Here is a 17,886-nt window from a genome sequence, read left to right as displayed (position 1 = left end):
GGTGGTGATGCTGTGGCCGACATCACTCTTCTGGGGTCACCACATCATTATGGAGAATGATGAAGGTGCTGTGGTTCTGCAAAGTTTTGGTGGCCAAGAGAGATGTACATGAAAACAGTCTCTTCTATCTTCTAATGTTTCAGCCTTTAAAATTATGTGTGTGTAGGCAGGAACCCTCAGGTTCGACCTGGATTCCTGCCAATAGCTTCCTGTCTGGTTTCCCTGTCTCTGGCCCCAACACCTTCCAGTCCATCCTCTACTGTCAGAACTTTCTTTCTAAAATTCTTACCTGATCCTGTTTATTCTCTCTCAATTCTTTCACTGAATCCTGTTGCCTTTAGGATAGAATCAAGCTCCTTAGTATGATACAGTGGGGCTTTTGTACCTTACTCACCTACCTGCCTGTTTTGCGCTATCACCCACATTAACTCCTGACCCCAGCCATGCCCACCTACCTATGGGATGAGGTCCTCTCTTGCCTCTCCATCTTTGCACACACCCTCACCTCTCTCTGTTCTGTTCTGCCTGATAAATTCATAGCCTCCTTCAAGACCCAGTTCAGAAGCCCCAGTGTTCCTAAGGCCTTTTCAAACCACCAGTACCGGCAGCTTTATTCCTCCTACCACAGTTATGGACACTGCCACCATCTCTGGCACCAATCTTAATGAAGCATCTGGCCTAATTAAATACCGCAACACCCTGTACTGGGCTTTATCACATTGACAAGACATTTGAGAATTGTCCCTGCTGGACAGAGACTGCCCTGGGGCAATGTACTGTGACTGTTTCACTTGTACCAGCACGCAGCATAGTGTTAAGGGTGCTTAGTTATCATATTGTTCAGTGAATATGTGCATGCATGAAAGAATGAACTCATTCACATACACCATTGTGTACACACACACTGAGATGTAAAGCCCTTGGAAGCTTACTTCAGATCTTACTGGGATATTTACAGAGTACATCATAGGTGCTCACTAAATGTCTGTTGAATCAAAGAAAGAATGAATGCAGATACACATTATGGAAAATTTGCTCCAAAATGTACTCTGAGCTGCACTGTGGCCTCACTTCCTCTCAATTGCAGTAGAAAGAACATAGGCCTGGAAAACCAAAGATTAGAATTCATGTTCATCTTTTTGACTATGAGTGCATCACTTTGCCTTGTTGGGCCTATATTTCCTCATCTGTCAAATGAGTTGTTAGAAAAGATACTTAATGCCGATTGCACAGTCTAGATTCAGTCTTTATTGGAAGGCCTAAATCAAATGACCAGTTGCTTTCCATTAAGTGGCGTGAATTTGGGACTCACATTTTTTGGCCTTATCGTGGAACATGTTCATGACAAGCCCTGGGTACTGGGTAGGGAGCTGAGACCACGAGGTGGCCAGTGGCAGAAGGAAAAAAACCTAGTTGTAAAGCCAACACAGAGCTAGCGTTCCTGGCTGGGATGAGATGCCCTAGCAAAGCAGGGGCAGCCGTCAGTGTCCGATGGCAGTCTGAGATCACAGCTGGCTGGAGATAACCAGGAAAGAAGTACTGACAGGCTGAATGACATGCTTTCAGGGGTGTGCTAAAAATGTGCCCCTGGCTGGAGAGGCTGTGGGACAACCTAGTAGAGGTCATCAAGACCAGCTGTCCTCAGTTGTTTGAAGAATGAGTAGGTGAAGAAGTATTTAAACTTAGTCTGTGTCCCTCTCAGAGCATCAGTGGAAGCCAGGAGGAGGTTAATTTAGAGTTAATAGGAGAGAGAAGAGTTTAATTCTGTCCAAATGATAATGTGATGAACTCACTTATAAAGTAATAAGGTCTCCATTACTGCAAGTTTCCACAGCAGCTGCATAATTCCTCAGCAGAGATGTGGTACTAGAGATTTCTCTTTTCTGAAGATCGGACTAGAAGATGTTTAAAGTTGTTTTTTTTTTTTTTCTTCTGATTCTAAGAGCTCTTTGCTTTTTGTGTCTTCTCCAGGTCTTATTTGGGGAGACACTTTCAGATTTCGTAGCCCTTCTTTTTGTGACCTGGTCTCAGCACACCCTATCCCTATTAGTGGGTGACCAGCTTTTGGTCTGATCGTTTTTGAACGTCCTCCTTAAAATGAGCACCCTGGATGGGACCTCCTGTGCCAGGATGTGGCCTGGCCAGGACCTCTCTGGTGACATTCCTCAATTATAAAAGGTAGGAGGCCTCTTAAGTTCTCATCTACCTTTTCGCTCTGTGTTGAGCTGTGAGAGTGAGCAGCAGCGAGCCTTGGCTTCTGGTGTATCCTGTACCACCTCAAACAATGCACAGATTTCATTTCCTTCCACCCAGAGATGCATTTCAGATGTCTCTGTGGTTAACCTTCTCATCTCAGGCTTGGGGGAAACTTTCTTTACTGGGCTCTTCCACGGGACTCCATCCTTGCCATCTCAAGAGCCTCACATTTCGCCCTAGATGCTTTATCTTTCTGGTGTTTGTCTTCCCCTTTCTTTTTCATCTCTTCTTTCTCAGCTCTCCATGCCTGCTGTATACTATGGCATTTCTATTTGTGCAGTGTTTTCCTTTTCAAATTCTTTGGCCTCCTGGTATCCTAGAGAATAGGAATGTGGATGGCTTGTCAGCTCCATTGTGCATATGAGGAAAAATGCCCAGAGAGGTTAAGTGATGCGCTTAATTTACTGGAACCGGGCTTCCTGACTTCTGTCCCAGCCCCAGCCACTGTCCAGAGATCACAGTGCATTTGCTAATAGCACTGGAGTCACAAAGAGCTTCAGATTTTTCTGTATGTGTGGTCACTGTACCAAAAGAAATTTACCCGGGAACTAATCTCAGGCCTCTAGAGACTCATAGTCTGCAAACACACTGAAATAAACTAAGCATGACCAGAGCCAAAGAACTTGTGGAGTGCTTCATGTTTTTTTCAAAGAAATTTTCAGGTATGTGATGCTTCTCAAAGTCCCTTGAGGTGGGAGACCACCTGTGAGTCTTACTTTGCAGGTAAAGGTCACAGGTGAAGTCCAGACCTGAGATGTGGGGAGGAGGCTCTGAGCAGACACCCTCGTTCCTGGTCCACGAATTTTCCTCGTGTTTATGCTCCTGGAAAATCAGAGAAAGGGTGTGATTTGTTTTATCTAGTACCAAAGGCAGTAGAGACCGTAATGGCAACCTAGGGATCTGGGTTTTTCAATTGGCATAAGAAATAGCTCATGCTATGTTTGGAGGTAAGATCTGGGCCCGGGGGTCTGAGGAAGGGGCTGGGGGCAGGCTCTGGCCCTGGAGATCAGGCCACGTCCATCCAAGTGGATTGGGAGAACATAAGGCCTGCTGGGAGGAAGCATACAGGCTAGGGTGTCAGTTGTTGAGACATAGGGAAAGAGGTGGCTTTCTAGGATCTGGTCAATGTGCTGACAATTCCAAAGTGTGAAGGACTATCTGCTTACACCATATGTGAGTCTTGTTGCAACCTTGCTTTATTCTGCCATTTATTCAGCAGGTATCAGCAAGCACCTACTAAACATGAGTAAATCTCTTACATAGTTATGGCTTTTCTTATGAAGACCCCATATATGTGTGTGTTTGTGTCTATATTTTTCTGTATATCTCTGTATATCTCACATATGTTTATTCTTATTAATGCACATAAACAAACTATGGGGATACATAGTCTTTTCCTCTGTTCATGAATTAGGAAACTGAGGTCCAAAGAGGGTCACTGGTTTGCTCAAATTCCTACAGTGACTTGGAGCTTCTCAGGTGGTGCTAGTGGTAAAGAACCCACCTGCCAATGCAAGAGACATGGGTTTGACCCCTGGGGTGGGGAGATCCCCTGGAAGAGGGCAGGGCAACTTACTTCAGTATTCTTGCCTGGAGAATCCGCATGGACAGAGGAGCCTGGTGGGCTATAGTCCATTGGGTTGTACAGAGTTGGACACGACTGAAGTAACTTAGCACTACAGTTGCTTAGAAACTGAGCCAAGTCCCAAATCCACGTATTCTGAGTTCTGTTACTGGGACAGTACTTACAGCTGCTTTGCACATGGTAAGCAGTTCCTAACGTTCAAAGTTCTAGTATGCTTGAAGAGAAATAGAGAAAAACACCTTTGTGGTTATTAACCAAGGTTTCATTTTATCTTGAGAGGCTGGAAAACCTAAATGCAAAGTTGAAATGCAATTTGAGCCCTTTAAATTCTTTATGTGGGCATTTATAGGGATGGCAGTCCCTGTTCAAGTCAGGTACAAGTCATCTTCTTAGATTTGGAATTAGCATTCATGTTCTAGTTCATCCTGCCCTAGTGTCAGACGCCCTAGTTGAGTGGCCAAATGCTACAGGAAGAATAGGCTGCTTTCCTTGGTAAAGTGGTTGTGGGTGAGTGGGCTGGGGTCACTGTGCCAGCAGTCTGGGTCCTCCTACAGTAAAGGAAGGTCCCTACTCCCAAGCTCCCAGGGCCAGAATATGCAACTCAGCTCACAGCTTACGTCCCCTTCCCTACCCCTGTGGCCTATACTTTGACCATGAGCTGAGCCTTTCTAAGTCCTGTGCCTGCCCCTGTAAAGGTGCCTTGAGCCCTGGAAATTGGGCACAACAAACTGAGCAAGGCTGATTCCAGATGGTGAAGCCCCTGCTAAGGCTACCTAGATCAGGGTGGATGCTTCGATGGAGACTCAGCTTCCTGGGAAGCCTGGGGCCTGGCTATGAATTTTCCCCCTGTCAGAAGGTCGTTCTGTCCTATCTTCCCACCTGCCCATCTCCTCACCCTCTTTCCTTTCCACCTAGAAGCAGCTGTTCTACTGTGCTTTCCTTGGCACAGTTCTTGCCCTACAGGAACCTATAAGAAACTGGGATGAGTCAGAACCTGGCTTCAGCATCAGGTACATTCTTCACTCATTCACCAAACATTTATTTGGCCTATCAGCCTGTGTCAGGGCAAGAAACCCAGCCCCAGATAAGATCCTGCCAAGTCCTTAGCCTGTGATTGCTCCCACCTAAAATCGAGACTCCATGAGGTGCCCAGCCCATGCTGACAAGTGCTATTGGAAATGCCAGTCTGGATTCCTGGCTAATCACCTACTCTAGGGGGTTAGTGCCCTGGTGCTCTTTGTTTCTGCCACATTCTTCAGGCCTCAGCATCTTCCTTGGGAGCCTTGCTCTGCTGTCCTAGGGCTGCATTGTCCTTGCTCCAATTATCTGTAGTTGCAGAAAACCACTCTAAAGCATAGAGGTTTTCATCGATGGATGAATGGATAAACAGAATGTGGTATACATGTACAATGGAATGTTTTTCAGCCTTTGAAAGGAAGTTCTGGCACATGCTTCAACGTGCGTTAACCTTGAAGGCATAAGGCTAAGTGAAATAAACCTTTCGTGACACAAGGACAAATACTATATGATTTCACTATGTGAGGTACATAGATTTATCAGAATCATAGAAGCAGAAAGTATAGTGGTTGCCAGGGGCAACCATGTGGGGGGATGGGGAGTTAGTGTTTAATGGGTACAGAGTTTCAGTTTGTGAAGATGAAAACATTCTGCAGATGGATGGTGGTTGTTCAGCAATGTGGATATAGTTAATGTCATAGAACTGTACACTTAAAAATGATTAAAAGGGCTAATTTTGTCTATATGTATCTTACCACATAAAAAATGTAAAGGCTTAAAACCACGATTTAGTGTTCTCCTGGTTTGTGGGTTGACTGGGCTCAGCTGGGTAGATTTTTCTGTCATGTTGTTGTGGCCAGATGGTGACTGGGACTAGAATCACTGAAAACTCGAGTGGCTGATGTCTAAGATGGTGTCTCAGTGTGGCTTCTCCGTAGCCTGGGATTCTTATGTGGTGCCTCAGGGCTCCAGCAAGCAGGAAATGGCAGCCTCTGGGTCAGCTCAGGTCCAGCATTGTCACTTCTGCCACATGGAATTGGTTAGAGGAGTGAAAGACCCACCCAGGTTCAGGGAGAGGGGAAAGAACCCTCCTTCCATTGGGGGAGGGACAGAGTGACCTTTCAGAAGGACATTAGACGGGAGACATTATTGTGGCCATTTTTGGAAAACTTCCAGCCTGAAGTGTAGTTGCAGGAGTCCTAAGACATTTTGGTAGGAAGACACATTCTTGGTAGAGAGGCACATACTTCTCTGTGGACCTCTTTTTAGGAGAATTCATCTTTGTAGATTGTTAAGAGTTTAAAGGGCCCTTGGAAACCACTTGCTAGCAGTGACTTGTTTTAACTTACAGAGCAGAGAGGAGCAGAGCCTCCCAAACACTGGCCTCCTGGCTCCCCGGCTGGGCAAGCAGCTGTGGGGACTGTGAGCAGTAGTACAAGGGTCTGGTGGAGAGGTGGGTATAGCAGGAGAACAGAGGTGGTGATGTCCATTGGAGAACCAGCATCATAGAGGCTGGGTGAGCCCCTTGCTGGCTGGTTCTGACTGGAGCATGTGGACTTCATTGGGCAGGTCTCTGCAGGGACACCCGGGGCACTTTGTGAGGAGGCTGGAAGTTCAGTTCAGTTCAGTTCAGTCACTTAGTTGTGTCCGACTCTTTGCAACCCCATGGACTGCAGCATGTCAGGCCTCCCTGTCCATCACCAACTTCCGGAGTTTATGCAAACTCATGTCCATTGAGTTGGCGATGCCATCCAACCATCTCATCCTCTGTTGTCTCCTTCTCCTCCCACCTTTAATCTTTGCCAGCATCAGGGTCTTTTCTAATGAGTCAGTTCTTCACATCAGGTGGCCAAAGTATTGGAGTTTCAGCTTCAGCATCAGTGCTTCCAATGAATATTCAAGACTGATCTCCTTTAGGATGGACTGGTTGGATCTCCTTGCAGTCCAAGGGACTCTCAAGGGTCTTCTTCAACACCACAGTTCAAAAGCATTAGTTCTTCAGCCCTCAGCTTTCTTTATTGTCCAACTCTCACATCTGTACGTAACTACTGGAAAAACCGTAGCTTTGACTAGATGGACCTTTGTTGGCAAAGTAATGTCTCTGCTTTCTAATATGCTGTCTAGGTTGGTCATAACTTTTCTTCCAAAGAGCAAGCGTCTTTTAATTTCATGGCTGCAGTCAGCATCTGCAGTGATTTTGGAGGCCCCCCCCCAAATAAAAGTCTGTCGCTGTTTTCATTGTTTTCCCATCTATTTGCCGTAAAGTGATGGGACCAGATGCCATGATCTTAGTTTTCTGAATGTTGAGTTTTAAGCCAACTTTTTCACTCTCCTGTTTCACTTTCATCAAGAGGCTCTTTAGTTCTTCTCCACTTTCTGCCATAAGGGTGGTGTCATCTGCATATATGAAGTGATTGATATCTCTCCTGGCAATCTTCATTCCAGTTTGTGCTTCATCCATTCCAGCATTTCGCATGATGTACTCTGCATATAAGTTAAATAAGTTACTTATTTAAATGAAGACTCAAAGTTAGGATGAAGGCAGTCACTCTGCTAGAAGCTCAACTGCCTTAGGTTAGAGATCCTTAAGTTTAAATATAAGCAACTCCCATTGCTCAAAGTGTCAGTTGGTAAATCCATTCGTTCACAGCCACTTATACATTTCTGATCATACTTCGCTCAAAGTGCAAAATTCTTCATTAAGCCTTTAATGGCCTTTATAATGTGCTAAGATTCATGAATATTTTGCATGTACTCCGTGTGGACTTAGAGACACAAATACTATTTTTGTGTGTGATATCTGCATTTGAGACTAAGAGCCAGGGTAATTGGTGATGATCTATGCTTGGTTTGTAAATAGGACCTTACTAAATGATTTTTAAAAATCTTCCCCTATTCTTAGAATTGCTTAAGTTTTGTATATTTATACACATGTACATTTAAGGAATTCCCGGCAGTTGCGAGACTTGAAGCAAACATACTTTGCCCTCTGTCAGTCAGTTCTTCCTGCCTCTGTATTCCCACTGATGTGGGCGTTGCCAGGTGAGCTTCGTGGTCAGTAACGGCCTCAGACTAGCCATGGATAAACCAAAATACATTTGATTGGAGAACAAACACAGCCCTGTTCACCTCTGAGGTCATCTCCATGGCTTGTGCCCCAGTTTGGGTGGCCAGAGAGGAGACCTGCCATAGTAATGATCAGGGTGTGTATAACTGGATTTTCTGTCTGCGTAGTGGAGTGAATGCAGTCAGGCAGGAGAAATTCTCTTATGCTGGTGTCAGCTGGCGTGGGACCCAAATACACAGGCACGTGGGCAGATGGGTATGATCACCGCTGTCTGATCTGCCACCTCACATCTTTGCCTAAGCAGATGCCCCCTCCGAGGGAAGCCTCTTGCCCCTGAGCTAAGACTTTCTTCTCTGAACCTCCTGGTCTGCATTAGTGCAGGAGGATGAACAGATGCTGCCTGTTACTTGAAGTGGCTTTCTCTGGTCTTTCCTTCCAGGTTATAAGCACCTTAGTGTTGTTGAACCCAAGTTTATGTGCCCAATGCACAGTGAAGCCAAATAAACCGAAACATTAGAATTTGGAATGGAGAAAGGTTTATTGAAAGGGCCATACAACGAGAACAGGGTGGCTCATGCTCTAAAGGCCTGAACGCCCTGATGGGTTTCAGGGAAGCATTTTTAAGTTGCAAGCTGAGGGGAGGAAGTCATAAGACATGTGATCAGCTCTTACACAATTCTCTCTTTGGTGGATGGGGTGAAGTATTAGGACAGTTCACAGGGGTTCCCATTATCAATCCTCAGGCTCTATAGGGGCTCTCTGGGGACCATGTACTCATGGTCATCAAGTAATTACTTCTTCCATTTGGTAGGGGTTTTAGCATCTATAAAACAACTCAGGAAGTGTGCATCAGGTACTTCAGGGAGGAACTAGAGATTCTGTGACTGCCGTATGAATGATTTACTGTTTAAAATATTACTGGTTCTCCTGGCCCAACTGCTACATTCATCAGTACATATTCATGTTTTCTTAGTCATTAATTCTTGAACCAGTCTTTTGTGACTCTGGGGAGGTCTGGGAGAGTACAGCCTTTGTATAGACAAGAGACAGAGAACATGGTGGGGTGGTCCGTTGTGAGGAGTCACCACAGGTTACATTAGGAGCAGCAGTCTGTAGTCATAACAGCCTCTACTTATGTTTTTCCCCCATGCACCTACCGTTTTAGAGATGTTACTTTATTTAGTATGTGCAAGAACCCTGTCTTGGTTTGTCCCACCTGCCATAACAGAATACTATACAACTGGGTGGCACCAACAACAGAAAGGTATTTCCCAGAGTTCCAGAGGTTGGAAGTCAAAGGTCATGGGGTCTGCAGGTTGGGTTTCGTCTGAGGCTCCTCTCCTTGGCTTGTGGATGGTTACTGTCTGTGTCCTCACATGACTTTTTCTTTGTGTGTTTGAATCTCTGGTGTCATGTATCCTAATCTTTCCTTTGAAAAAATCTTTAAAAAATGTTGTTTGTTTACTTTTAGCTGTGCTGGATCTTCCTTCCTGTGCATGGGCTTTCTCTAGTTTCAGTGATCAGGGGTTACTCTGCAGTTGTGGTACGTGGGCTTCTTGTTGCAGTGGCCTCTTTCATTTCAGAACAGGGGCACTAGGTCACGTGGGCTCAGTAGTTGTGGCTCACAGGGTAAATTGTCCCAGGGCGTGCGGAATCTTCCTGGGCCAGTGATGGGACTGTGTCCCCTGCATTGGCAGGCAGTTTCCCAACCGCTGGATCACCTATCTGGGTAGTCTACGTCCTAATCTTTTCTTTAAAGGACACCATTCAGATTGCCCCAGGGTTTAACCCTAACTTTAACTTAGTCACCTTTGTAAAGGCCCTGTCTCCAAATACAGTCACATTTGGAGGTCCTGGGGTTTAGGAATGAATTTGGGGTGGATGCAGTTTAGCCCCTGCTGCTGCCAAGTCGCTTCAGTTGTGTCCGACTCTGTGCGACCCCAGAGACGGCAGCCCACCAGGCTCCTCTGTCCCTGGGATTCTCCAGGCAAGAACACTGGGGTGGGTTGCCATTTCCTTCTCCAATGCATGAAAGTGAAAAGTGAAAGTGAAGTCGCACAGTCGTGTCCAACTCATAGCGACCCCATGGACTGCAGCCTACCAGGCTCGTCCGTCCATGGGATTCTCCAGGCAAGAGTACTGGAGTGGGGTGCCATTGCCTTCTCCGACCTAAAGGTTAACTGTTATTATCCCTGTTTTAGACCTAGGGGAGCTGATGATCAATGTCACTGAGGCTCGAGGTCACACAGAAGTCAGTGGCAGGATTGGGATTTACAATCTCTCTTAACTACTAAACCTTTCTTTCCCAACCAGATGACCAGGGACTCAGGTCTTAACCTGTGGTATGCAGGGTGCTTCTCCCAGGATCCAGCACTCAGAAGGCCCATTAACCTCTTAGCTGAACGAATGATCAGGGGATGTGTGGGACGAGAATTTGTACCAGAACATTTGGCAGATGCTCCCCAAAGCCCAGCATCCAAGGATCAAGATCCTGCATCAGTTTTGGTGGATGATGGTTCTTTACTTCTCATAAAGATGATTCAGTCTGAATGCAGTGAGATGAATGTGGGGGGAGGAATCACATTTAAAAGCATTAAACAGCCTTTCTGGGCGATATAGCTCCTGCCTCCTTTCAAACCACTAAAAAAGCAATTACATGGTAATTAAGATAAATTACTTGACCAAGTTTCATAGTAAAGTGATTGACTTTGGGTTTTCCACCACTAAATACTGAATTCCAGAGAGAGATCCTCTTTGTAGCTCTTTAAACTTCCAGGACTTTCTGCTTATCTTCAGGAGGTCCACTGAGCCTGCAGGGAAGAGGGGAAGGAGGAGATTTGCATGTTTAAGATGTGTGATCTGAGCCAGGCCCCTTGCAGCTAACTTTAGCCCACATCTTTTTCAGAACTCAGAATCCAAATCCAGGAGGGGCCATCTAATAACCATGGGGTCCCACACCCAGCCCTGCCCTGGTGGCCCTATGAAGATAATACCCTTGCTCATAAGCCTGGCTCTTCCCACTGGGGGACCCACAGCCATATAAATACCAGAAGGCAGCCCTGAAAGCAGGCCTTGTTTACAGGCCCTCAGAGGCTCGAGGGCTCACTTGTCTGCTGCCTCCCCATGGCCAGGGGTGGGCTGGATTTTTCCGAGAGTGGGAGGCCTTGGGCCTTTTTGTGCTCCTGAGCCCAGAAGGTAGGTAGGGTATGAAGAGGCAGGCTGCCAGGAATCAGTCCACGAGGGAAACAACACAGCCCGCAGAAACCCAGGAACTGAGATGGGGAAGGTGGTCAAGATAGAGCCCAGCCTCTGCCCATGGGCCCCCAGCACTCATGCTCCCTTTGCTTCCTAACTGGCAGCCTGGCCTCAGCCCTACCCGGTCACCCTGGACCTAATCACAGAGATTGTCTGTCTCTATTATACTGCCTCCTGCAGCCCTTCAAGGGTCCCATGAAGACACACTTTCTGCCTTCGGGGTCCCTGCATCTTCTGCTTTTTTGCCTTTTGGGTGCATCTTCCTTTTTCCTTTTATTTTCTTCTTCCAATAAGGTGACCCAGTACTCAGCCTCGGGCACCCCGGGGCCTCTCTTTTTCTCTCCTGCGTTCAGCTCTCGTCTATCCAAGAAAGACCCTTAGATCTACATGTCTGGTCCCCTGTTTTCTCTCCAGGAACTGTCCGGGTTTCTAGCTCCTTGCTAGGTGTTTCCTTTTGGATCTGCCTCAGGCCTCACCAATGTGTGCAACTCAGCTCCTCTTCTGGCCTCTCCTGTGTCTCTGCTTCTTGATGTCAGACTTCCCCATTCCCCTGTTTTCTAGGTCACATTTGGTGTCCAAGTCCTGTCAAGTATTCTTTTAAAATATCCCTTTATTGCCCTCCTGTTTTTTTTTTTTTTTTTTTAAGTTAGATCTATATTTATTGAACTAGAGGAATGTCTGTTTTTTTTTTTTTTTTTTTTTTTACTGTACTGCACATCTTGTGGGATCTTGGTTTCCAAACCAGGGATCGAACCTGGGCCTTGGACAGTAAAAGCAGAGTCTTAACCGACTGCCAGGGAATTTCCCACAATATTGCTACTAAGCAGATATTTTAAAAAGCGAGCATGTATAGTATGGTTCTAAAATGAAACTTCCATATGTGTATATATATGTGTGTTTATATGTGTATGAACATGGAAACAGTGTGGAAAGATACGTATTGTGCTTTTCACCGAATTACAATAGTGGAGTGAAAATAAATGGAAAAGAATTAACTTTTCTTTATGCATTTTTGTATTGTTTTATTTTTTGAACTGAGTGTATATCACTGTTATTTATTTTTCTTTGCTGTTATAGTTTATTGAAAGATATTGAATATAGTTCCCTATGCTATAAAGTAGAACCTTGTTGTTTATTTTGTATATAGTAGTTTGTATCTACTGCTCTCAAACTCCTAATTTGTCCCTTTCCCCCTCATTCTCCCTTTGATAACTCTAAGTTTGTTTTCTATGTCTAAGTTTATTTCTGTTTTGTAAATAAATCCGTGTCCTTTTTTAGCTTATACATATAAGTGACGTCATATGATATCTGTCTTTGACTTCGCTTGGTATGATAGTGTCTGGGTCCCTCCATGTTGCTGCAAGTGGCATATCATTTCTTTTTTTGGGCTGTGTAGTATTGGATTGTGTGTATGTACCATATCTTTATCTATTTATCTGCCAGTAGATACTTAGGTTGCTTCGATGTCTTGGCTGTTGTAAATCTCTCTCTCTTATCCCGATTCCTGCTCTGGTAGACAGTGTGATGTAGTAGAAAGAGCAGGAGATTTAGAGCCCAACACAGGGTTCAGTTCTGACAGCACTGTTTTCCAGATGTGCCACCTCAGGCAGACCCCGAACTGAAGCCCCTGATTCACTGTCCATAAGGTAGACATATGTGGGAGAGTAGATACCCTGCTCACCACACTCAGCTCACTGGCCTCAGTACAGGGCAGGATTTCTCATCCTTGGTGCTATTGATACGTTGGGCTGGATAATTCTTTGCTTTGGGGCTGTCCTGTGCATTAGAGGATCTGTTGAACAGCGTCTTCTCACTAAATGACAGCAGCCCCTGCCCATTCCCTAGTTATAAAGACCGAAGATGTCTTCAGAAAATGCCACATGTGCCTTGGAAAACTAAATCCCTGTAGTTGAGAACCACTTGTACAGAGTGACTGAGTCTTGGGTTGTGGGTCCCAGGTTTTTAGGTTTTAACCTTACAACTACCATCCACATGTAGAAAGGGAGCCAGCATGGATAATATTGAAAGACACAGATACATATTGCTGCAGTTTAATATTTTACAAATGGTATTTCCTGTCACACAGCTGAACTAAATGCCGCATGTGTTTGTGATTAAGTATTATGGGCTGCAGAACATACGTACTAGTAATATATTCAATACATGCAGTGGACACCTTTCCTGTGACTTAAGCTGAGAGTGTAAACACTTTCATAGAAAATTCTTTTAAGAACAGAATTTAATTCTGTTAAATTCTTTCTTAAACACTTTTAAAGAGATTCTTCACAGATGCATTTTGCACCCTGGGCTGTCCCTGATTTTGGCTTTGTTTCTGGGATGTAAATCCCCAATGCAAAGAGAGTAACTAGATTGCAGACCTCCAGCCACACAAAACAAGAGGGAGACTGTTTTATTTCAAACACAGCTCCAGCCGGGTTCCATTATTGCAGTTGGGGAGTCAGACATTGTGGAGAATGAAAGAATTCCTTATTTGGGAGGCAGCCAATGAAACCACACAGAAATTGACATGAAGACATTCTTTCTCTTGATTATGCAGCATTGCTGTAGAGCAAAGAAGTCACTGGCATAAAGGACTAGATTCAGCCTCCTGCAGAGGCGAGGGCATTGCTTAGGGTCCTGATGTGTTCATGGGGCTTGAGTAGGAGTCAGCCGGACTAGGACAGCTTGGGCGGGGCTGAGTGCAGGAGGCTACTGCTAGGTGCTGGCGTCGCTTCCCTGAGCTCTGCTGGGTACCTCTTCAGCACCTGGCAGAGACAGAGAAGCCAGACCCCAGAGATAGTCCTGGAGGGTGGTGGCCTTCACAGGTGACCCACTGACATTCGACAGAGGGTACAGCTGCATACCCCCTGGAGTGCTGATTCAATAACCAAGTGCCGCTAATCTGGTTTTGTTTGACCATCTGCAGTGAAAGGTAGAAGTTTGTATTTACACTTGACTTCAATAGTTTCTGAAGAAAAGCAAAGGAAAACAGGCAAGAACACAGAAGTAGACCCTTGAGACTAGAGGGGTTGGGGCTGGCATGAGAGGAGGGATGAATGCGGGGACTTAGTGAACCAAGATGGTCACCAGAGGAGAGGGTGGACCTCAGTGTACGTGTTGGGCAGCAAGTCTGAACAGTTTGCATCACCAAGAGTGGGATGTCCAGTTGAGGCAGTCAGAAAGGGACCAGAAGTAGAGCAGAGTGAGTTGTGAAAGCTGCTCTCAGATTTGACCCAAATTGCTCCTCAGCTGTTTTTGTTTAGAACAGCTGTTTCAGAGTTTGTCTTTCCCACAGCCTGATGTCCCAGGGCAGTCACTTGGGATGCACTTTGTGGAGAAACAGGCTCTTCTCAGGTGGGAACAGCATCCTTCAGGTCAGAGAGTTCCAGGCTCCAGGAAGTGGTAGCTCCTGACCTAGAACTTTCTCCTTAGTGAAGGGGGACAGGGTGACACTGGCAAGTCCTTGGATCTCTGGGCTGGTGGATGCTATCAGGCATGGACTTTGGAATCAGACAGCCCAGGTCACAGTTCAGGTCTGCCTCTTCCTGGCTGGGTGACTTTAGGCAAGTAGCTTAACCTCTCTGAGCCTTGTTTTCCTTTTCTAAAAAAACGGTAATATTATATATATACATGTATAATTTTGTGGTGGTTTAGTCGCTAAGTCCGGAGAAGGCAATGGCACCCCACCCCAGTACTCTTGCCTGGAAAATCCCATGGACAGAGGAGCCTGGTAGGCTGCAGTCCATGGGGTCGCTAAGAGTCGGGCACGACTGAGCGACTTCACTTCACTTTTCACTTTCATGCATTGGAGAAGGAAATGGCAACCCACTCCAGTGTTCTTGCCTGGGGAATCCCAGGGACGGAGGAGCTTGGTGGGTTGCCGTCTATGGGATCGCATAGAGTTGGACACGACTGAAGCGACTTAGCAGCAGCAGCCCCAGCAGTCGCTAAGTCATGTGTGACTCTTTGCAACCCCTTGGACTCTAGCCCACCAGGCTCCTCTATCCATGGAATTCTCCAGGCAAGAATACTATAGTGGGTTACCATTTTCTTCTCCAGGGGATCTTCCTGACTCAGAGATTGAACCTGTGTCTCCTTCATTGCAAGCAGATTCTGCACTGCTGAGCCACCAGGGAAGCCCATATACATTTGTATTATATTATTATATCAACTCCTCATGGTGTTCAAGGATTAAATAAGATTATTTACATACAGTCCTTAGGAGATCATGAGACCAAGGAGACTTACTAGGTACTTGATAAATGTTTTTGGCGCAGTTAATTGAACAGAATACCTCCCATTTCTGCCTAACTCTAAATTCAGTGTTTCTTTGAACTGGGGAGGGCAGTGTAGAGATTTACTTTATGGATCTCCGTAATACTTTTATAAGAATTCCAGTATGACTTCTTAATTTTTATTTTTTTTAGCTGAAGTATTGTTGATTTACAATATTGTGTTAGCTTCAGGAATATAGCAAAGTAATGCAATTACACATATATGTGTATATATCTCTATATATTTTCAATTCTTTTCTATTATAGTTTTTTACAAGATACTGAATATAGTTCCCTGTGCTATACAGTAAATTCTTTTCTACTATTTGTTCTATTTTAATATGTTGGTGTGCATCTGTTAATCCCATACTCCCAGTTTCTCCCTCCCTCACCCTTTCGTAACTCTAAGTTTGTTTTCTGTATCTGTGAGTCTGTTTCTGTTTTGTAAATAAGTTCATTTGTATTACTTTTTAAGAGATGTGATAGCATATAACATTTGTCTTTCTCCTGGTATAATTTCTTCGGTGGAAGAAGGGGTTGGGTACGAGAATTATATGTAAATACAGCTTTTTTCATTTTTGTTGTGGCCTGAGGCCCTCCTTTGCTGACCTAACACTTATCATGGTGCTGATAATTAATAATTTTAGGGCTTCCCTAGACATTTTGAGAGCTTGTTAAATGCCTGGTACAGCCAAGGGAGTGTGCTAGGTTTCTGAGTCCAGCTGCCCCATGTGTTGAGGTAAGAGGTTGAAAACCACTGTCCTACCTACAACCTTGCTGTTCCCAGCGTGAGTAAGCATGTGCATTGGCTTTTAATTTGTTCTTAAGTTCACTGGACTCTGATGCTGCTTTGAAAATAAGCAGCTGAAAAGAATAGTCTTAATAGTTCCCTAATAAAGAGGAAGCAAACATGCTCCCCTGGAAACCTTTAAACCTCAGAGACTGACTGCTAGAAATTTTCACCATGATGCATTTTCCTTTTCTATCTGTGCCTCGTTTGGAGTCTTGGTGTCTTACCCTGTTTGCTGAAGTTTGGTTGGAATTGTCTTCTAGGAATTTCAGGATAATCCAGATTGACTGAAAAACAGATCTCTGAAAGGATCAGGGCATGTGGGGTGGGATGGAATGCTGAGGAGAAAGCCAGGCAGTCAAACCAGGGGAATCTTTGCTTCAGAGGAAGGCAGCTGGGACTTGGTGCACAGAGTCCTGGATTCCCAGCTCTCCACTAACCAGATCTTGACTTTGGAGAAGGCTCTCCAATGCTTTGGTCATCTTGGGATTGTTGTAAAGTTTAAATGAGATGTTGTACCATTTTTCTACTAGAAGGACAGGAATAGAGACTCAGAGTAGATATGTGGGCATGGTGGGAAGGGGAGAGTGGGATGAATCGGGAGAGTAGGGTTGACATATATACACTACCATGTGTGAAATAGATAGCTAGTGGGAAGCTATAGTGCAGGGAGCTCAGCTTGGTGCTCTATGATGACCTAGAGGGTAGAGGGGCGGGATAGGAGGGGGATTCAGGAGGGAGGGAATATATGTATAGCTGATTCACATATTTACGTGTAGCTGTATACTTTGTTGTACAGCAGAACTAACACAACTTTGTAAAGCAGTTACTTTTTGTTGTTCAGTTGCTCAGTCATGTCCGACTCTTTGCAACCGCACAGACTGCAGCATACCAGGCTTCCCTCTCCTTCCCTGAGATGCTGAGATGTTGCCCTTAAAAGGGCTCTGGAGTGGTAGAACTTGGACCCTCTGGGAGACATAGATTTAGATCCTATTCCATTTGCAAGTCAGGAAGAAAAATACTGAGGTTAAATAGGTGTTATTGCTTGAATACTTTTGGATTCCAATGCCTTGAATCCAAGGCATTGGATGGGGAGAAGTTGCAGATGATTAAAAGAAGATACATTCTAGATCTCTCCACTCTGAGCTTTCTCATCCCTCCCTGGGCCTTGGACAGCACTGTGGACAAGATGTGGCCCCCTTTCCCTGCTGGTAGTGGGGATGGGTCAGGAGAGAAGATAAGTGCTGGATGGAATTCAGGTTAGTTGTTGACTTTAGCAAAACTGCCTGGGGTGGAGAACTAGAACTTTGTGACTAAAATAGAAAGATGAGGTCATATAGAGAGGAAAAGGGCAAAAGGTAGAAAGGACTGATAAGGAAGGGTGTGGAGGGATACAGAAGAGGAGAAAGAGGAGCAGGTGGGAAGCAAACCTGTCCTGGACCACAGGGAGCCAGAACCTCAGAGCCCATCTGAGTGCTCTTTTCAACAGGGATGAAAGGTTGGGTTCCTGTTGGGCACAATTCTGTTCGGTTGAATTAAACTTAAATTATATTCGCTGTGTTCCTCCTTGTGGAATAGTCCTACAGAGGGCTAAGAGAGCACTTTGCAAAGATTTTGCCTTCAAGGTAGATTTTTTGGCAAG

The 17,886-nt window shown here is 45.2% G+C and overlaps 1 protein-coding gene across 3 annotated transcripts in view; it reads left to right on the top strand.

The window, feature by feature from the left end:
• Window positions 1–17,886, top strand: part of STON1 (stonin 1) — a 56,039-nt gene that overhangs the window by 14,415 nt on the left and 23,738 nt on the right. The gene's annotated exons all lie outside the window — the stretch shown is intronic.

This window comes from Bos grunniens, chromosome 11 (assembly GCF_055505025.1).
Source record: "Bos grunniens cultivar Pamir isolate PY7600 chromosome 11, Bosgru_T2T1.0, whole genome shotgun sequence".
In the NCBI taxonomy this organism is placed as follows: Eukaryota; Metazoa; Chordata; class Mammalia; order Artiodactyla; family Bovidae; genus Bos; species Bos grunniens.
This window is presented reverse-complemented; position numbering and strand designations above follow the sequence as displayed.